Source organism: Vicugna pacos, chromosome 5 (assembly GCF_048564905.1).
Source record: "Vicugna pacos chromosome 5, VicPac4, whole genome shotgun sequence".
In the NCBI taxonomy this organism is placed as follows: domain Eukaryota; kingdom Metazoa; phylum Chordata; class Mammalia; order Artiodactyla; family Camelidae; genus Vicugna; species Vicugna pacos.
Genome location: NC_132991.1, coordinates 8,886,125 through 8,907,913, shown reverse-complemented (window position 1 = coordinate 8,907,913; position 21,789 = coordinate 8,886,125). Strand labels below are relative to the sequence as shown.

The window sequence follows — 21,789 nt, the reverse complement described above, 5'->3', positions numbered from 1 at the left end:
CGGGCCGCCGGCGAGGAGGAGGTTGCGGCCTGCAGCGCCGAGACCGGAACACGTGCGCGCGCGGTCACGTGGGCCGGCCGGAAGCGCGGTGGGGCGTGGCGTGCGCGCCCGCGCTCTCCCAGGGATCCGCGGGGCCCGGGGCGGCGCGGTGACCAGGAGCCGGGCGCTGCCTCGGCCCCGCCACCGCCCGCCTTCACTCCATACCCATTTGGAAAGCAGCTATTGCGTGCGGCGCCAGGGGGACGGGGAGGGTGACTCCGGCCGGGGACCTGGCTTGCTGCTGACTCCCCGGCCGGCCCGTTCACAGCAAGCGGGCCGGGACCTCGGGCCGACGCTTCCTGACGGCGCCGGCGGCGGGAAGGCGAAAGTGAGCTCACATCCTCCGGGCCCGCCCAGGGGCGGGACCCAGGCGGGAGGCGGGGCCAGGGCGGGCCGGGACCCAGGCTGGGGGCGGGGCCAAGGAGCGGTGGGGCGCGGCCTGCCGCAGGTTCCTTACTCTCCTCTCCAGCAACTGACCCAGGGACTCTGGCGCCCGCGGTGAGGCTCCAACGCCGGCAGCGGGGAGGGGGAAACGGCGTGGGCACGAGCGAGGGCGGATGTGGGAGTCTGTGAGCGAGGGAGTAGGTGCTGATAACTATGAATGCACAGGGCGGGTGTGCATGTGTGAAGACGTGGGGTCGGGGATGAGGCGGTGGATTTGTCCCTGTGATGAGGAGGCGGGCGCTTGGGTACAGTCACTGCATGGGGTAGGTTGGAGGGCTTTTGCCTGGAATATATGACTTCCAGGGCTGGACTCCACCTGGCCGGGCAACAGCACTTCTCAGGCTGCTAGTGGAATGGCCGAGGCAGGGTGCCTAGGCGGCGGCGGTGGTCTTCCATCTGCCCTTTCACCCCAGAGGTTGAGGGTAGGTGCTGGCAGGGTGTTAGACTCCGCAAGGCCCCTCGGCAAAGTTCCAGGAAACAAGCGAGGAAACTGGACCCAGCAAGCAGCTGCTTCCTGCTCCAGGTGACCCTGGTTAGGAGCAAAATGGAAATTCAGATTCAGGGCTCTCAATTTTCAGTCCCTAGTCCTCATTGTGACTTATCTGGCCCTGCCTCAGTCCGGTTCTCACAGAACAATGTTGGAACCAGGGCCCTGGGCCAGAGGTCAAGAAATCTGGGTTCTAGCCCAGGCTCTGCCGCCCACCAGCGGAGAAACCCAGGCCCACCCTCCTCGGCCTCAGTGTCCTGGGCTGTTAAGTTGAGTGCTGGTCTGAGTGGTCTCCAAGGGCCAGCAGTGCTGCAGCAGCTCTGTAACTTGGAGCCCCCTCTCCCCCAGCTGGGAAGACCCTGGAGTACATCTCCTCCCTCCCTTCCCCATTCCCTAGTTGCTTATCCTTCCTGCCTTTCAGCCCTTCTGGAATGCTGCCAGTACTCAGTACTGGGCTCTGAGTAGCGGGGGCTGTCAGAGGGATGTATCTGGTGTCAGGGTCACCACAGGGTAACGGGGAAGGGCTTTCCAGGAGAAAAGTGGGGGCCGCAGTCCAGACTCAGGAGCTGGCTTTCCCCAGGTCAGCAGCGACAGGGTGTTCATGGAGCATGGTGTAGGGTGGAGAGTCTCAGTGCTCAAAGATACCCCACAACTTCACCGCTCCCACCTCAGCTGGGGACAGCTGAGTGGTGCTTGGGGAAGGGACTTCCAGCTGAGTGAGCTCCGCCAGTCCTCAAAGTTAGCCCTGAACACTGATCTCATACATGTGTCTTCAGGGCCCTTTATTTGTTTGGAATCCCTTGGATTCATTGTGGGGAGATAGCAAAGTGGGGCTCTAACCTTCTTTTCATCCAGAGTTTCTCTAATCTGTCTGTTTTGCATATTGGTTTTTCTTTTGCTTTTTCCTTTCAAGGAGGGCTTTGTCAGCTAAAGCAAAATTTAAAATTCAAAACCCCTATATCAGTCCAACTATGAAATGGACTACTTGAGGTCTAGATGAATCAATACATGGAAAACACTTTGCATTTAAAGAAATGTGAGCTATTACTATTACCACACTGGGGAAGGGGAAGCCTGAGGAGGGGCCTGCTGGCAGCTCTGCAGGGAGGCAGTGGCAGAGCCAGGACCTTCTGGAGTCAGAAGTCCTCAGTCTCCTCCCTGTAGCCAGATGACCTCAGGGCCTTTGCCGCCAGCTTTGTGGCAAAGATGGAGTTTGGCTTGTGTTTTCCCATCTCTAGAGCTCCTCAGTTAGGACAGGTGCCTGATTTTCATTCTGGAAAGGGGCTCTTGAGATGGCCTGTCACACTGTGGTGTGGCCATGCTGCCTGAGGGAAGTCAGAACCTGCTTCCAGGTTTGTGCCAAAGCCACAGGTAGAGGGCTGCTGTCTGCCCTCTCAGCCGACTTTTCTGGGCCCACAGGCCTGGACCCTCAGTTCTGTACATTGGACACCCCTCCTTTGATCTTTTTCTGATGTGGTCAGTCTCTCAGGGACCTGCCCTTGTCTTTATATTTGCCTTTAAAGCTAACACGGATTGTTTGCTCTGTGCCAGCTGCTGACGACCCAGCTGCCTCTAAGGCCAGGACACTAACCACAGTGTACGTGCGTTCATTTACAGAGGGCGTGTGGGTACGTGCTGTAGTCCCCCGTGCAGGCCTGTCTTTCTCCTGAGCAAGATCCCGGATGGGGCTTCAGGCCCAGGGAAACCTTGACCCCAGGTGGTCTGGGGACCCTTCTCTAACCTCCTGTCACATCAAAGGCTTTGCTCCTAGGCGACTCCTTTCACTGGGTTGAGTCTGTTTGGCCATCTTCCTCCTCATGAGACTTGAGTTCCAGGCCCCCAGCCAGCACTTTTGTCATAACGAGTGCCTAAGAAACGTTGGTTGAGTGAGCGAGTGAATTAATTTGATGCTACACACTTCGGGGACACTCCTGCCCCAGATCAAGAGCTCAGAGCCAGGTCCAGTCCTCTCATGGCCAGCATAGCAGGCCCTGTGCTGTCCCCTCCCAGGCCTGGGCCATCATGTATTCTTTATCAGTTTCCAACTGGAGCTGTAACAACTTGCCATAAACATAGCAGCTTAAAACAATGCTCGTGTATTATCTCATCATTTTTGTGAGTCAGAAGTCTGGGCATAGGGTGGCTCAGCTGGTTCTTTGCTTTCGTCTCACAAGGCTGAAACCATTCCCTTCTGGAGGCTTGGGTGTGAACCTCCTTCTAAGTTCACCAAGCTTGGCAGAGTTCAGTTCCATGGGGTTGTAGGACTGAGGTTCCCAGGTCCCTGCCAGCTGTCCATGTTTTCGAATCCCTCTGGCTGACTCTTCTATTGTATCTCTCTATTCCTCCTGCCTCTTCTGTTTTTAAGGACTCATGTGATTACATTGGGCCCAGCTGGATAATCAGTTGCCCTGAGCAGCAGGCACCTTCAGCCACGGTCCCCTGGCCCCAGGAGACAGGATCCCCTTGCTGAATGTGTTCCTCATGGGTGACTTGGGGCAGGGAGACGACCCCTACCGAGAGCCCGGGTACATTTTCCCTTTCAGACTTACTAAGATTTGCCTACATCAGCATCTTCACAAGGCAGCCACAGCCCAGCTGGCCCTCCGTGTCAGCCTCAGTGCCACCATTACCCCTTGGCCCCGGGACCCTAAAGGCAGCAGGCGCTCACCTCCGCCTGCAGTACCCCCTCCCCACTCTCCTTGCCTCCTCGGCGTGGTAGTGTGCCTGGGGTGTGGACCCCCGAATGCCCCAGGTCAGCGCTGTCCCCAGGCTCCGTGACCTTGACAAGTGACAGAGCCTCTGGCCCCGTCTATGAGATGGAGATAAGCTCGCAGAATTGTGAGAGGAAAACGAAACAATATAGGAAAACCCCAGAATGGGCACGTTTATTCCGTCCCACTGAGGGCTGTGGTTTCTGTCTTCGTGCTGGAGGAGGGGTCCCTCCTTCAGGAAGCCCGGCCTCCCTGCTGTGCGGTCAGCCCAGAGGCTCACCCCGCAGGATGTGGTGACCCTCTCTTTGCTCACCTGACTGTCCCTGGTGCACTGGGACTTTCCCAAGGGCAGGGGCCCCATCTTTCATCTCTGTGTCTGCAGTTCCTAGCACAGGCCTGTACATAGTAAGTGTATCCAGGAAAGCACAGGCGGGCAGATAGGATGCAGCTGACGTGGCATCTTTTCCCATGCTGAGCAGCAGAGCAAGGTCAGCTTTGTGAGACAAAGCAGCTTGTCTAAAGCCCATAGGTATTGGGTTTGTAGGAGGAGGCTCTGGGCGCGCACGAGGACATCTGGAGCATTCCGGTCCCGTGTGCTTGCACTGGACTCCATTTTCCAAAGCGCCACATCATCTGAAGCTATTTTGAGGGGCTGTGGTGGTGCCAACCTCATTTCACAGCTAGGGAAACTTGACAGGATGAGGCCCAACACTCTGACCACGGTTTTCTGCTGGACTTGGAGCTGCAGACTCTACTGAGCCCTCCTGTTGGCCCAGCTGGTATCCTGGCCCTGTGCCTCAGCTCAGTCCAGTGAGAATGGCCCCACTGAAAAGCCAGAGTCTGGTTGGGACCCCTGGAGACTTGGGTCCATGTTTTAGCAGCTTTTCCTTAACTCGTGTATTCACTTAACAAGTATGTATCAAGCACCTGCCCTCTGACCTGGGCCCTGTCCTGATGTGGGCTGCAGCAGTGAACAGCTCCCACAGCTCCTGCGCTGGCACCTTCTCAGTTCAGGCATCACCTCCTCCAAGATGCCCTCCCTGACCACCCTCTCCTTATGTACATCACCCTGTTCTGTTTCTTCTGCTTCCTGTATGGTCACTAAATACATGCTCACTTTAGGAAAATCTGGAAAATGAAGAGTTGTTCAGAGAAAGAGAAAAAGAAGCTCTAGTCTTACCACCTACAGAAAATCACTGTTAACATTTTAGTGTATTTCCTTCCATGTGGTTGTCTCTGCAAAGACATGTCATTGCCTACGTACCATCTTATTCTGCTTTTGTGCTAAACATTAATTCAAAGACTCACTTATTTTCACATTTTCACATCTCCTGATCTTGCACTGCACAAGTGATGGTGTTTTGTAGGTACTCTCAACTTGTGTTGAAATTCGACTCTTCCAAAGGGGGTTCTGTTTGCTTCTGACAGTCACCTGGAGGCACTGCCAACCTGAAAGGACTTTACATTAAATTTAAAGTAACTTCAGTGTCAGCATCTGCTTGAGGTGTTTTCAGACCATGTCTGTAGTGCAAATTCAGGCTCCTGCCTGTGTGAGTACTGGCCTGTCTACATCCTCAGGGGTGATTTTGCTCCCTCCCTGCATCCAGGGTTGAGTTTGAAACATCATTTCTGCTTGACAGGGCTGTTTATCATTCCCGTTACGTGGAGGAAGCAGCCCTTTGGGGTCCCAGTTAACTTAGAGGCCTCGTACTAGCTAACCGTCCCTGGAAATTTTTTTCCTTCGTGGTGCATGAAGTAGTGATCCGTCTTATAATCAATGGTGTCTTAAATGTGATCAAATAGCATAAATAGAAACATTTCTCAGATTACCATAAACACACTGTGAGTGTCTTTTTTAACGGCTACACAATATTACCTCCCAGGTTGTCCAATATTTTCCTCACACATTCCCTTACCGAGATTTGGAGTCCTGTTCTTTTCCGAGCTGAGGAGCCCTGTGGTCTTTCTTACTGCACGTAGCTGCTTTTGCATTCGCGTGATTTTTTTAGGGTGATTCACAGAAATCAAATTACTGGTTTGAAAGAATGAATATGCCAAAGGCCCCTGATCCATAAAGCCTAGTGTTCTCAGACGTTGATTTTTTTTTTCTTTCTTCTGTGTTGTCTTTGCAGAAACAGAATCAGTGTGTCTGCCTCTACTGACAACATCTGGTCAAGTAAAGCTCCGCAAAGGTGAAGCGTTAACATTAACAAGGTAAAAAGACTGAAATCAAATCAGGTATCAGGCTGCACAATATGAAAAGTCAACTAAAAACTAGGACTGATTTTGACGTGTGCGAGCAGACGTGTGTTGGGTCAGTGATTCATTTGGGCTGATCACGATAACCTCCATATGTTACAAACCGATACCCTGAGCACTAGGATAGTTTAATTTGAGGGATCCAAATATAGTTAAATATTATTAATTCAAATGAGTTTTTTTATGATTGTGGGTGAGAAGCTTACTGAGTTGTGGAGTATTGTTAAACAAATGGCAGTTCAAGTATCAGTTGTTTGTAGTTAAATTGGCACTACCAAAATATGTTAATTTAAGCTTTTTCCCCCCTGTGTAATTTAAGCTTTCTTCCCCAGTCTCATGTGCACTATTAAATTTACTCAGCAAAAGATTTTTCTACTGTACAAAGATAATCCTCAGTCGTGCTCTCTCCTGGATTTGTTGTCAAGTCCGGGATTGTGTGTCGTGGTTGGATGGTGTGTTTACTGGGGCAGAAAAAGACATTTGTAGAATTTGAATCATGATTTCCCTCTGGGTTGCCTCTCATTCTTTCACTAACTAGTGCAAAGTAGCAAACAATAAACAAGTGAACAGATAAATACGACCAGTGCCTCTGCATGTCATTCAGAGCCAGGCCCCGGAGTTACCCCAGCAACAGTGCCGGGCTCTTTCCTTTTGAGGACCATCATTCTGGCAGCACAGGTCATGGACAGGACACAGGATGTGGCTCTCCCTGCAGCAAAGCTTCGGTGGCTTCTCATTTCTCAGGACCAAATCCAGGTGCCTTCCCATGCTCTCAGGTGGACCAGTCTCCACCGATCTCTCTGGCCTCATCTCACCGCTTGCCCTGTGGCTGCATCAGGGGCAGTCGTGGACTTGTGTGTCTGGGCAGAGGGCTCTGCAGGGAGCTAGGACTGAGGGCCTGGGCCCACACACATGCTCAGGACACTCATTTGTCATTCCACTGTGGTCACCAGACCATCTACAGGGACCAGGCATGTGCTAAGTCCCTGGCCCCAGCCCCAAGAACTGAATACTCTGCTGTGCAGTTAAAGGGCACAGACATGGTACACTGAACAACTCTGCAAGAGCCAGTGAACCAGAGGTCCCTGCGCTGAAACCCATGAAAAGTCAGCTGAAAACTAGAAAAAAAAAGCTTTGGGAATAAGCTGCAGGGTGAAGACTGGGCCGGCTGGGTGATCGGAGGGGAGGCTGTAACAGAACTCTGAACTAGACCAGTGCTGAGAGGCCCCTGGTGTGTTTAAGCATGAGCCACAGAAGGGACCACTTGGATTCAAATCCCAGCTCTGTCACTTAATCGGGTATGGGTCCTTGAGCAGATGACTCAGCGTCTCTGAGGCTAGGTGTTCTCATCTGTAAAATGGGAATAATACTGGCCCCATAGGATAGAGGTGAGATGACAGAGGGAGAGGGCCGGCACATTTCGTAGATGACCAGCACATGTACACATTTCTCTCTCCCTCTCTCTCTCACCCTGTGCTGCTGCCGGGGAGAAGGATGCCCGGCCAGGAAGTGGGGTCACGCTTGGATCTGTGTTGGTGTGGGGTGGTCGGGGGAGGTTTAACTAAAGGAGAACTTAAATTCTGTAATTTAAATAAATAACCCAGGTGACTGGTGCTTCTCCATCCCTGGCCCAGGTCTGCTGTACCAGTTAACGGGGCAGGGTAGATCAGAAGTCTCCAAATGCAGGTCCAAACTGTGCTGCTGGCTAAACAGGCAGATCCCTGGGCCCCAACCCAGACACACCAAATCAGTCATTGGGGGCAGGGCCCAGAATCCAAATTTTTTATAAAGTTCCCCAGATGATTCCAACGTGCAGCTATCTTTCAGAATCCTCAGCCAGATGGCCCCTGAAACGCCTTTTTAGCGCTTACAGTGTGTGTTTCTGTCCAGATCAAGTGCCCCATGCCACCGTGGGAGGTCTTACGTCAGTGTGTCTGGTCCAGAGCTCATCTCCTGCTTTCATCAGAGATGGGGAAATTCCTCTGGTGCTGACTCATGAGGCAAAATCACAAGGCAGCACCACTAAGTCTAGAAATAAATCTCCAGCATTTGTCCAGTGCCCTGCTCTGGAGATTGTCTTCGAGGAGAGGAAACAGGTAACCTCAGAGACCTGGGGTGTTTTCTCACCTCGAATCAGCTGAACAGAAAATACATCTTTGAGTCTGGATTAGAACCTAGACCAAGCAATTCCTTCCTTCTCACGGAAGAGCTTCCCCCGCAAGAAAGAAATTCTGCGGAGTTCCCGCTGGTCTTAGGTTTTTCTCTTGTAAGAACATAAAAGTTATTTACTGTCACCGAGGTTCTTCCAAATTGCCCGAAACAGCTGTAAACTTCCCGGCTTTATCTAGGGAGCCTTTAGGATAGTGAATTACTGTTCACATAATGAATTCCTATTGCCAATCCAGCATTACCAGATATCCCCCATGAAGATGAGTAATTTCATGAACTTGAGTGCTTTTACAGAGCAGGAGGTTGAAGAAAAGAGGTTTTACTTTACAGTTTCTAAGTGGGTGATTTAAAAAAAATGAGTAAAATGGTTTACTGGCCATTAGTACCACCACAACAGATGTATCAGCAATAGGAAACATAAATTACATGGTGGGATGCTGGGGTGTGTGGGGAACAGAGGTACAAAGACCACCCAGGGTTTTTTTTTTTTTTAATTAACAAAAAATCAGGGGGACGGTGTAGCTAAGAGTCCGAGTGAATGCTTAGCATGCAGGAAGTCCTGGGTTCAATCCTCAGTACCTCCATTTCAAAAATAAATAAATAATGAAATAAACCTAATTACCCCCCCCAGAGTAAATAAATAAAAAAATAAAGCAAATAAAAAACCATCCAAAACAAAAAAATCCCCCCAAACCAGGGACATATTTAGAAGTCAATAGAAGGTCCAGTTTTCCCCTTTCAGACTGAAAGGGTCTTCAGAAGGGAGAGGCAGGAAAAAGTTTCACTGTTGCGTATGATGATGATGACATTGGCAATGACAGAGCAGGAAGAGGTCCGGTCTGTTGGCACAGGGCATGGGGGGGGGTTCTGCCCACTTTACAGGGAGGGCACTGATGCTCAGAGAGGCCAAGCGCCTGGCTGAGGTCACAGCCAGGATTTGAACCCAGATGTCCCTGCACTCCTCTGCCTCGTCCACACACTAGTGCAGGAAGGAGACAGAGGACCTTCCACGCTGGTGCTCAGTTGGACATACATCTAGGAAAAAACCTGAGGGGTTTCTGCCAAACAGCTAGTTGGGAGTTGTTTTTAAAGAATTATTTCCTGAATAACCAATTTCTAACCATTAATAAAAAGTGTGTATTGACCTTGGGCGAATAGAGAGGTGCATGGATAAGAATCCCTTTTCTCACAGGATAATTTAGGTAGTGCTGGGGGGGGGTGGGATTTTGAAAAGATGCTGGGAGGGGCCTTGTCGCTCCCCCAGAGCTGAAGGCTGCTCTGAGACCTGCTCACCCACTGCAGCTCACAGCCACCACCAGTAGCAAGTTGGGCGAGGCCAGTGGCCGGACAGCAGGAGGTGAGAGGTGACCCTCTCCTGAGGATCTGGTTTTTCTCCTTTTCTTGTGAGCTTGGTCAGAACGTTGAAATTCACATTTCTGTCACTGGAAGCACAGATCTAACCAGCAGATGTAGCATACTTCCCATGAGCAAGTTTCCACAGTGGCTGTTGGGTTGTCCTCATAATTCAGTAGAGAAATCTAGATGGCAGAACCACTTTGTTTCCACCTGAACATGGGGACCAATGGATATGTGGTGGAGAGAACAGGGACCTTAGATCCAACCTGGGTCTGGCTTCTAAGCACAGACAGCACACATCAGGCTGCGTGCCCTTCTCCCTAAAGAGCAGATACCCTCAGCAGAGCTGGCAGACCATTCTTCCAGCTCCCTGGTCCACTGCTGTGTGGCCCCGGTTTGCATGTCCTGCCCTCTGTCTGCCAGCAAGGCTGCTTCCTGGCCTAGTGCCCTCGGGGGCGACTTTTCCCTCTATTTGAGCGGTGGAGTTGTGAGTTTAACACTGGGTTTTCAGTGGGGCAGCCCTAGTCCGGATCCCACCCTTGCTGCTTCCTGGCTACAAGATCTTGGGCAAACAGCTCGGTGCACCTCTGTTTTCTTTACTGTAAGGTGGGGTGGTGCTAGAACCCAGTAAGGCAGCTGTGGGACTGGCTGAGGGCAGGCTTGGGGAGCACCAGACCAGTTGTGGCGTGTGGGAAGCCTTCTGTAACTGTTAGGCACTCTCCTGTTTAGAAAGCAATCTGGCTGTCTTCAGTCTTTCTCCACTGATTCCCTCCGACACAGTCTGGGGAACGCTGGCTGCCAGCTGCCAAGGCGCTTCCTCCCCAATCTGATCGCGTTCTCTCCTGGATTAGAAAGAGGTTTTGTAGAAGCTGTATTCTAACCTCTGTCAAGATCAGCATTTTGTATGCAGCTTTGGAGAAGGGAGTAGAAATTTATTGCCTCTTTGGTGGGAAAAGTTACTTACTGTTTGAGTCTGTGTTAAAAATCTGACCCCCTCATTATGTGACAGAGGCATTTCCTGCAGGGGTCCATCCACAAGGGAAGTGGATGGCGCTCACACGTCGGATTGTCTGTTGCTTCTCAGAGCTGGGACCCCATCCCCAGAACACATATGAGAGGGTGGAGGCACTGGTCAGGGTGGAAACGCAGGGTGCCCATGTCCCAACCCCCTAAGACTGGATTTAAGCTTTTATTTTGTCCCCGCCCCTCATTTGGACACAGCTGGATTCTTCTCTTAAGATAAATAATAGCAAACACTTACATGACCTTTACAGTGAGCCAGGGACTGTTGCAGCCTATGAAGTAGGTACGATTGTTGTCCGAACGTTTACACGTGAGGATCCCGAGGCTCAGAGCAGTTGGTGACTTGCTCAAGCTCAGGCAGCTGGAAGGCCACAGAGCCGGCAGCACAAGTGATCTGCCTCCAGAGTCCAGCTCTAAGCCAATGGTTTATGGCCTCCTACCACCAACTGAGGAGAAGGTAGCATTTATTGAGCACCTACTATGTTCCAAGCATGATGTAGGACTACATAACTAAAATTCCTGATCAGTTCCTTCCTCCCCAGGAAGATGAGAGGGAGAGATGGAGAGCACAGGCAGCTGGTGGCTTTGCCCTCCTCTGCCTGACTCTGCCAGGCTGGAACAGACAGGACCAAGCTGGGCTGGGCCATCCCAGGAGGAGGGCAGAGGCGGCAGTGCCCCAGGCAGCCTCAGGTGCTCCCAGCCCAGGTGCAGCTGCCTCTCTGGGCAGATGGCCTGGACCACATCCGCTCAGAGTGGCCACCAGGGTGGCTGGCTGAGTGCCTGTCCTACCGGGCTTTCCTAAGCTCAGAAGCCCACCAGCCTGGGGACCTCGGGTGCACCCTCAGATCTGCTTTCCCAGGCTCATTGCACAGGCAGGTACAGCCCAGGTGTCTGACAGTTTTGCCTTCAGGGTCAAGCCTTCCATATCTAAGCCCTTGTGGGACACCCAGGAGCTCCAGCTCGGCAGTTTGAGTTGTAGAATCCAAAAACCAATTAATGTGGGGTTTGAGGGGAAATCTGTCTGATCGTGGTTTGGCCAAACCTTCAATCACTTGTCAGACAGAAGATGCAGGTTGTGTGCTGCAGCTACAACTCAGGGCTGGCCCCCTGTGAGGCCTCTTCCTCCCTCAGCCTTGTCCTCCCTCCCAAGTGCAGTAGGGGTGTATCTGGGGCAAGGGGCTCTCCAGGCAGCTGCGCCTTCTCCATAAGCTCCCCCAGACCTACTTCTCTCACACACCCGGCCCCAGCCCCTGTTCAGCCCACAGGCAGCTCCAGGGGTGCCGTATCAAATGGTCAGTTCCAGAGCTGAGGCATCAACCAAGGTCAGAGCCAGGTGCCTGGAAGAGCCTTGTGGGGTCAGAGGGAACTTTCTGCCTGGTCTCCTTGCAGACTCAGGGTCTAGGGTGCACCAGGGAGGCCAGGGCACGAGCCACATCCACCCTCTGATCACTCTGGGACAGGGGCGGTGAGCATGACTCGGGAATGACCCCCCAGATTGTAACTGGGGCCTTCCTCTGTCCATTAAGGTCATTTCTGTTGTGTGGGTTTGGTGGCCAGCGCGAGACAGGCGCCCTTCCTCAGCCACCAGGCTAACTGTCTTTGTCTCCCGACAGCGTCTGTGTAGCTCTCCACCTTCAACGGGGACATGTGCTCCCCGGCTGACCGACAGACGGGGCTGCAGCGGCTTCTGCTGCAGCCATTCAGGGAGCCGAGCTTCTTGGAGCCGGAGCTGTGTGCAAATCTCGGTGTATCTCAGAGAAAGAGGCAAGCGGGCCCCACCTTTGGTTTGCCCTTGCACGTGCATGTGTGCACATGGACACACACGCACGCTCACGCACTGACTCCGTCACAGAAAGACCAGAGCAGGGGCCGAGGGAAGCCGAGTGAAGGAGTGCCCAGCACAGGAGGGCTCCTGGGAGAAGGAGAGGTGAGTCGTAGAAGGCTGGCAACAGTGGGTTTGCCTGACTCCCGGAGCCATAGTTGGAGGCTGAGCCCCTTAAGCTCCTGGGCAGGGCTTTCTACGTGGAGGTTGTCACCCAGGACTTCTGTCTCTAAGGCGCTGCTTCCCGCTGCTCAGAAGCCTCCCCGTGGCCCTGGCACGTGGGTGTTCTGGTCACTCCAGGCTTTCTGCTCCCACTAGACTTTGCTAACTCTACCCCAATTCCTCTGTGAAACAGCCCCTTCTTTCCTGGCCCGGCACTCCCTGGGCTCCCCCCACTCTAGGTCTTTGCTTCTCTCAGCTCCTCTGCCTTGAGTACCCTCCTCCTCCTCTCTCACCTTCTTCTGTGTTTGCCAGAATCCTCTTCATTGTTTCCAGCGCAGTTCTCCAAAGCTCTACCTCTCTTGGGACACATCCAGCTGCCTGCTTCACTCTACTATGATGGCTTTTTGTCCTGAAGTCCTCTGAAATCCTTTGTTCATCTGAGGCCTCCGTTTCCTTCCCTATGAGATGGGACAATACCCTGTCATGGATTTGTTGTGAAGATTATCTGAGACAAACTTCATGAAAGCAGCCAGCACACAGTAGGTACTCAATAAATACTTCAGTCCTTCCCTTCCCTACAGCAGGCATGGGGCTGCAGGTGTCAAGTGAAGTCCCGGGCCTCTCGGGGGAAGGAGGCTGGAGGAGGGGGCATCTTACCTCTCTGGGGAGGGTGGGGCAGCAGGGATGCCCCACTGCTTGGTGGACTTTGAAGGAGGAGTGGACAGTGGGGAGTTCTGGGGGACTGGGAGGGAGGGGTGGGATGGGGCAGAAGGAGGAGGGGATGGAAATGACTGGGGGAGCACCTCAGAGTGCTGAGCGCTGTCTGGGGAGCAGCCAGGGAGGAGGCTGGCGGCCTGACCTTGGGAGGCAAGGAGGTTACTAAAGGTGGTCGAAGGGGCAATGCTGGGTCTTGATTCTGTGTGAAGCTACTTGGGGGAGGCAGACCCGGGAGGTGTGGGAGAGGGACGTAGAGAGGAGGGTGCCCTCCAGGGGAGGCTTTGTCAGAGACTGTGGTCCAGGCCTCTTTGCCTTCTGCTGCTCATGTCATCCTTCCTGGAATAAAACTTTGGATTCACTCTTCGGAGTTGTCTTGAACTTGGCCTGGGTAAGGAAGATGGAGGTCCTTCCATAGGAACCCAGCTTTTCTTTCCCTGTGCCCTCCCACTTCTCTGCATTCGCGGCTGTAATCAGACTCTGCTGGGCAGTATCTTCTTCAGGGACTTTGCTCTTCTGTGCGGATTCCCTCTGTTGTCACTGCTGCCTGTTTCAAGTGAGCCTAGTGTGCAGAGCTTTGAACACCAGCAACAAGGGGGTTGAGGGAGGAGGGCAAAGATAGCCTCGCCCTCCCCTGGGTTCCCATCCCTGCACCCTACAGGGTGCCCTAATACCCAGCACAATGCCTGGCAGCTGGTTTGTGGGCAATACACAGTGTTACATGAATGCTTATCAAATGGGGGAATCTCTGTCTCCAAGTTCTGGGTGTACACTGGATGCCCAGTAGCCCTCCCCGCCACCCATAGTCTTGACACACAGGATTTTGGGGCAGGGGCATAAACAACAAGCCGTGGAGGAGGTGACCATCTCAACCCTTATCTGTCCAGTATCTCGGTGCATTCCAGGCGGTCACGTGCTAACGGGCGTGTGGCCTAGGTGACCTGTGACTGTGCACGCAGAGGTGAGGAGGGGCGTTGCCTTTGATTCACGTCTCTGAAATGTGCTGGCCTCTTTCTGGAAATGGTTCACTTTTCTTATCGCTGAGCTTGGCAACCATCGGGGAATTTCTGGAGGGAGGGGTGAGATCCTGGAAGGAAACCACCATTGGACCTGTTGTTTCCCTAGAAGCCCAAACACAAAGAAAGGATGAGTGGAGGTGGTGCTGCAGAAGGGGTTGTTTTTTCCCTTAAGAACAAGCCAGCTCCTGTCAGGAAAAGGAAGGATCTTACCCTTTAACCTCATGCTTTGCTCCTCCTGCCGATGGCCTAAATGTATGCGGGATTTCAGCGGTGTCGGGAGGGGTATTGGGAGGGGAGTTCGTGGTGGGTGGAAGGCGGGACCCAGATTGCCCTGTGAGGCTGCATGGTGACCCTGTGATTCAGGTATTACCAGTCTCAGGTGGTGGAAGAAGCTCAGGGAGGTGAAGGGGCTTGCCTGAGGTCACCCAGCCTGTATTGATGGAGCTGTGATTTGAACCCAGGTCTCTGTGGCTCCACAGTCATGTTAAAGCACCTCTCTCAGCGGGAGGAACAGGAGGATATATTCAAGCCTGCCATCCCCAGTCTTGTTCTAGATCATTCCAGGCCTTCTCTCCAACACAGTTTACCATTTCCGTGTCCCAGCCTCCTCGGTCATGCCTTCTCCTGTGTGTACTGCTGAGTCAGTGAGAAGCTGGCTTCTAGGCACGAGGTGTGAGTGTTGGGGTCATTTGGAGACAGTGCCCTCATGGTGGGATTTCAGGCTGCTTCTGAGTCTGCCCTTAGGAGAGAGAGCCCAGCTCCGGGGGAAGAGGAACGGCCTCCCTAGGGAACCAGGAGCAGGAGCAAAGTCAGTGCTGAAAGCTGGGAGGGAAGCTGCAGCCACAGCACCACTGATTCCATCAGTCTCAGGGCTGTGCATGTCCTTGGCCCTGTCGGGGCTGACAGGGCGTGTCCGCTATGGTGCACCAGCAGGGAGAGCCACAGGGACCTCACGTATCCACTGGGCAGAACCCTACCCCTGCCCTCTCCTCCACTCCTGGGGGAGCGCCCATCCTGACCCTGTCCAAGATGATGGACTAAGGTGACCCAAGCTATAAATAATCCCGGAGAGCCACAGACCTGAGTTCCCCCCTCCCAGTGAGAGAAACAGCCCGTTGGCCTCCCAGGGAGCCAGAGGACCAGGGGAGAAAGCTCAGGACAGAATCCAGTTCACAGGTCCAACACCCACGGATTGCCTGCTAAAAGCTGGGTTCAGAAATAGGAGAAATAGCCACCTCACACCCGTCAGGATGGCTACTGTGAAAAAAGCAGAAAATAAGTGTTGGCGAGGATGTAGAGAAATTGGAACCCTTGTGCACTGTTGATGGGAATGTAAAATGGTACAGCCACTGTGGGAAACAGTATGGAGGTTCCTCAAGACATTAAACATAGAAGTACTATATGATTGCAAGTCTGCTTCTGCAAATAAACCCTAAAGATTTGAAAGCAGGATCACAAAGAGATATCTGGCCATGTCCGTAGCAGTATTATCCACAGTCGCCAGAAGGTAGAAGCAACCCAAGTGTCCATGGAGAGATGAATGGATAAACAAAATTTGATGTGAACATTATTCAGCCTTAAAGAGAAAGGAAATTCTGACACATGCTACAGCATGGATGAACCTTGAGGACATTACATGAAGTGAAATAAGTCAGCCACAAAAAGACAAATACTATTTGATTCCATCTATAGGAATCCTGAGGTCCCCAGAGTAGTCAACTTCATAGGGATAGAAAGTAGAATGATGGTTGCTAGGGCCTGGGGGCAGGAGGAAATAGGGAGTTAGTGAGTGGATACAGAGTTTCGGTTTTGCAAGATCCATCCATCCATTGACAAGTATTGATGCTTCCTGTGGGTCAAACACTGTAGCAGGCACTTTGACATATAACATCTCAGCTGTAGGAGGGATTAAAGAAATTCACGTGTAAATGTGAGTAGCTGACAGCAGCCTTCAGATATGACGCTGGACCAGATGACATCTCCCATATTTCAGCCTCAGGTGATCTGGGGAGAGATTCTCTAGCCTCGTCCTTTACACAGCAGCCACTGCTCCAAAGGAAGTTCCCAGAGAAGGCTTCAGGCTGTGATGAAATGGGAGCGGGAACATTGTGGGGCCAGGAGTCTTGAGGGGCCTCAACAGCAGGGAGCTGAGCTGGCTCTGCTGAAGGTGTGGCCTCCACTTTGTCCAGGTGCCCTCTCGGGAGGGGCTTAGAGGGGCCCTTCCCTGACAGTTGGTGCCTAGCTGAGCTCTGGCCCATAGCAGGTGCTCAGTGTAGATTTGAGACTGTCACTGTATAGAGACAACTGAGGTCCAGAGAGGGGAGGTAACTTGTCCAAGATCACACAGCCTTGCAGCAATGGGTGGGAAGGCAGTAAAGACTGGGGTAACGCTTGTGGATTTCATTGTCAGGCACACCTGCTTTGAGGCCTGGTCTGCCTTTCGGCCTGACTGACCTACCTGTAAGTAGGGAATCACACCTGCCCCTTAGACTGTGCAGAGTGACCATTGTAAACTGCTTGGCACAGGATCTGTCGAGGTGCCAGCCTGGAGTGCTGAGGTGGGGGGTGGGCAGCGGTTTCAGTTGAGAGGGTCCTCATGGCCTCAAACCCCTCCCTGAGGCCTTCTGAGCTCAGGGCCTCTCCTACCTGTCTGCAGTGAGGGCAGGCAGGAACGGACCTGACAGGCAGAGAGCAGGAATCTGACCTCTGGCCGGCTAGCCCTTCCCATCAGGCTGTAGAGCTGAGGAGGCCCGGCCTCTGGGTCGCAGACCTACCTGGAGAGTAAATTGCTTCCCCAGATTTACGACCCTGAGTGACACACGTGGATTTGTCACCTGCACAGGTTGTGCAAGGAGGCCTCGTATGTACGCCTCCTCCCACCCCCCAGGAGTGTTACTCTAGCCAGCCCCATCCTTCTTGAGCTTTCCCAGTGGGGGTGTGGCTTCCGTGGAAACCACCCCTGGGGGCCACACTGACCTCATTGCTGCTTTCATTTTGTTCCTATCTACCAAATTAATTCTTGGCCATTGTAAAGAATTAAAACTCTGCAGAAAAATGTATTCCCGGAAGGGAGCTGTTCCCCACCCCTATCTCAGAGATGTGCATTTTCATGTTTTCATGGTCTTGCTTCTGGAGAAGGAATTAGGAGTTGGAGGTATGACTCTGCTGATAATAGTTTTGCTTTCTTTCCAAAGCAGCAGTCTCCTGGCTCAGAGATCCCTGATATCCTACAGGTCACCCCATATGCCTCATACCTTTGACCCTTTGGCTTTGCCCTGCTCTCTGGAGCAGATGCAGAGAAGAGATGGGGCTGTCCATTAAAAAAAAGAACAGCACATTTGAAAAAAAAAAGTGTTGCTAATAAAAAAATCTCGGGGTGGGGTTGGCACTTACTGGTGGGAGAGGCAGAGGGGTAGAGGCTGCATGGGGGTTGGCTGAGCGCCAGTCCCAGTCCCGGGTGGCGCTGCCCCTCTCAAGCTCCTGCTGCTGGGGTTGGGATGGGGTGGCTGGAGTATGGGCTTGGGACAGGGGCTGAAGTGCAGTCCCACAGAATCAGCCTCAAGCAGCAGGCAGGTGGCCCAGGGAACCTTGGACCACACTGGGAGGCCGCAAGGAACGCTCTGACTACACTCGGCCAAGAGCAGAACAAGCGAAGGCCAAGCTCCAGGCCTGGGTTTGACCTTGGGCTGTCCTCCAGGGTCCTCTATGACCTGTGAGCCCCCAAGGCCTGGGGTCCCCATCTGTGAGAGCAGCTCCAGGGACTGCTGCAGGGCTCATGAGAGAGCAAAGGGCTGTCTTCTTAGGGCAGGCCTGCCAAAGGCACTCAGCTGTGGGGAGGAGAAACTTTCCTCTGCCCTTCTGCGTTCTTCTGGCTGGTCCAAGAATAAAATTGAAAAAAAAATTTTGGAAAAAAAATGAAATTGACATGAGACAGATTAACAGGAGACATCAAATTTAATTCTGTACATATGGGGGACTCCTTAAAAATGTGGGGCCCAAGGGTAAGTTAGGTAATTGAGGCTTACCTGCCATCTGAGAGCAGGAGAATGGGGTAGGGGTTAGGGATGTCAAAGAGAAGGGAAGGAATTTCTAGGAAGATGAAACAAACAAATGTTTCCTAAACAAATGTTTGCTGGGCCTTGCAGTGACAATGGGACACAGAGAGCCTCTGTGATTAGAGCCTTGCTATTTTCCCGGTCTGCCACATCTGTCCATGTTACACTGTGGTTATCTCTGGTGATAGTTCTTCCTGGAACAGGCTCTCTATCTAAATCCTTTTAGGCAGTTAGGGGGAGGGTCATAGGTTCTCCCTGAGTCTTTTGGAAGACCTTGATTGTTTTCAGCTCAAAATAATCTGCAAGCAAAAGCAACAGATTTTGAGGTGGCAAATTTTGCTCCCCTACACCGCCAACATCACTTACCTCCTCATCCCTCTCCTTTTTCTTTTCTTTTTTTTTTAATTTGTGGTTTATTTATTTGGGGGGAAGGTAATTAGGTTTATTTATTTATTTTTAATGGAGGTACTGGGGATTGAACCCATGACCTCGTGCATGTTAAGTACACACTCTGCCACTGAACTATACCCTCCTCACTCCTCGTACCTCTTCTTAACTCAAGTTTTCATTTCCTCATGTCCTTTTTGTTTGCCTTTCTATCTGTCTAGCTGCCCAGAGCTGGCTGACTCCATGGGTCACAGGCATCTGTAGGTCAGGAGAACCTCTGGGCTGGGGACCTGGCTCTGGTAGGGTGTCGCCAGCCTGCACTGGATGGGTGAGATAGCGTGTAGATGTGGTCCCTCGGGGAAGGATAGGTGGCTGAGACAGGACCCTCAGGAGCTCCAGTGCTTGAGTCACCAAGGAGGCCGAGCTGGCGTTCTGTGGCTGAGTCCGGGCCCCGGGGCGTTTGTGGCTGAGGCAGTATCCAGGGAGGACCTTGTGATGCAGTCAGGAGAGCTAGCTCGCTGGGAGAGAGGGAGGGGCTAACAGGGTCTTTTCATGCTGTTGGGTGGAGCTGGCTTCCTGGGAGACTGGGGATAATAGTTCATGTTGGAAAGAGCTCAACATAGAATCTAGACACTCCCATTTTATCTCATAATCAAGGGCTCTGCAGCTGTCACCCTGCAGGGGTTTTTATCTGGTTACCTGGAGGTCAGTATCAGATCTGCAGCGGTGGTTTACCGTGCAGAGTTTTGGAAGCGTGGAGCATGTGTCTCCATAAAGCTGGAAGGGGAGATGTGAGCTGGCACGTGCTGGGGATTAGTGATCATGATGAAGACTTACTAACGACAAGACAGACTTGACTTCATTTCTGGGAGATAACTGTAAGCTATGATGGCAGAAAGATAGGTCCAGCTAATTCAACAGTTCAAAATAGAAAGGAATCATCTTTTAAACTGTGTTTCCCAAGTTGATTGATTTCTTTTGGAAGATGAAAGCTTATCCTCTAGCTAATTACGCAGCCTCTGCCTTTCCAGCAGAACAACTCCCAGGAACATCTGCTTAGTTCCTGTTGCCTGGCTGGGGCTGCAGAGACCACGTAGAAAGATGGTAATGGAGAAAGAGAAGCTCTCAATAAAACACTTAGCAAAAAGTGTTAGAAACCCCCTGGTAAGTCTTTTTCAGTGGCAATAGCTAAATTGAGTGCCAAAGTCAAGATTTTGAATATGTTTGGGAATAAGTGTGTGGCAGGGGCTTCTCCTGGTAGCTGCCAGCAAAAGGCTGCAAGGAAAGGAAGGAGGAGGATTGTGAAAATGTATTACCCTTCACTGGTGCCTTGGGTGGGAACTCAGGAGTCTGAGGCTTTTCTCAGGGAGGGATAAGTCATTCCATCCTAGTAGTGTGAATTAGAGACCTCGGGTCCTCCCTTACATACTTTCACTGGCCTAAGACTTCAGGTTTTGATCAACTAGATGATGCAAATGCCCAGGAAGGAAGTGGGTACCCACTGAATTGTCTTTAGGCATAAGTGAATGAGCCCATAAGACCTGTTCCTAAGAGTAGGATGAAGTAGCAGGAAGCGCTGGACTGTGAGGGCTGGAGAAACACAGAGTAGAAAGATGACTGGTTCTGAGTCATCTAGTCTTGCTGTTTACAGAGGATTCTTCTCATAACTGTCGGTAGCAAGAATGGCTTTTTCCCGTCTATAGATCAGCCCCCCCCCTTTTCTAATCGAGGTGGTCATCAAGTATCAAATGCCCACTGGGATGTCAGAGCTTGTCAGACTTTTTCTAATAATGCCATCTATTTATGCACTACTGCCAGCTCTTGGGAACATGTCTCTTAGGCTGGCTGATGTTCTAGGAAATTGGCCAGCTGTCCTCTCCAAACCATCCCCCATTCTGCCTGGCTTTTGAGCATCCATCTCCCTGGGGTAAAAGCACGTCTGGGGGTCCTGACTTCCCACCTTGCCTCTGCTTCCTCTGGAATTTGGCAGGAGGTCATTCTGTTTAGTCTTCAGTGCTCTCACTCCCCTCCTTCCGCAGTCTCCCCAAGTCTCCTGTTAACTGAGGGCAGATTACCCTTCCAGCCTCTGGCTCTGTGGATCCCATTTTGCTTGGACCCCAGAACAGCCTTCTCACCTCCATTCCTGCATCTGCCCCTAACAGCCTATTCTCCACACAATAGCTGGAGTGGTCCTTTTAAAACCTAAAGCAAAGCATGTCACCCTCCTGGCTTGAACCTCCTTGGTAGTTTCCTGTCACATTTGGAATGAATTCCAGTTTCCTTATCATAACCTAGAAGGCCCTTATATAATTCCAGTCCCACCTCCCTCCACCCTCATGTGGTCCCATTTTCCCTCGTTCACGGCCCTCTGTCCAAGCCTCCAGTCTGTTCTCAAGAGGACCAAGCTTTCTTCTGCCTTAGGAGTTTGTACAGCTTGTTCCACTGCTCGATATATTTTCTCCTTCCCCTCCCTCCTAGCTTTTTCCACAGTTGGCTCCTTTTCACCCTTCAGGTCCTAGCTTAAATGTCACCTTCTAAGAGAGGTCTTTTTTGACCACTCAGTCGAAAGTAATTTGTAATGACACGTGATTTGTAATTAGCTTGTTTGCTGGTTCTCTTGTCTGAGTTGTCCACCACTGTATCCCCAGCTCGGTACATTTTAGGGCCTGGTAGCAGTCAGAGCAGGCTAAGATCTGCAGCAATAACAAACAACTTCTTAATCTTAATGCCTTCAAACCACAAAGGGTTATTTCTCAGTCATGCTAAGTGTCCATCACAGGTTGGCAGGTGGGCTGTGCTTGTTGCAGGGTCCCAGGCTCGGGGAGCAGCCACACTCCCAAACATTCCCAGTGGCCTTAGCATAGAGATGAGAGCTTGGGAAGGCCCCACAGTGACAAATAAGTTCTCCAGCCCCCAAGTGACTTGTGTGTCACTTCTGCTTCCGAGTCATTGGGGAGGGCTAGTTACATCACCCCACTCAACCACAGGGAGCTACGAAGGGCAAGCCTACCCAGTGGCCAGGAAAGAGAAATGGAAATGTTTGTCACACAGCACTGAAGACTCACACAATACTCAGTAAATAATTTTAAATGAAGGAGCACCTAGAATGTTCTTTCTTCAGCTGCAGTGGGTTAGAGTGACC

General features: G+C 52.0%; 1 protein-coding gene across 2 annotated transcripts in view; it reads left to right on the top strand.

The window, feature by feature from the left end:
* Positions 1–233: 233 nt before the first annotated feature.
* RALB (RAS like proto-oncogene B) overlaps positions 234–21,789 on the top strand; it is a 65,387-nt gene continuing 43,831 nt past the window's right edge. The window contains exons 1-2 of one of the 2 annotated variants that reach the window (XM_072960824.1): positions 234–367; positions 5,814–5,895. The gene's annotated coding sequence lies outside the window, so the exon portion shown is untranslated. Of the gene's footprint in view, positions 368–461; positions 538–5,813; positions 5,896–21,789 lie in introns of those variants that run through there. The other variant, XM_072960825.1, reaches the window with a different exon arrangement.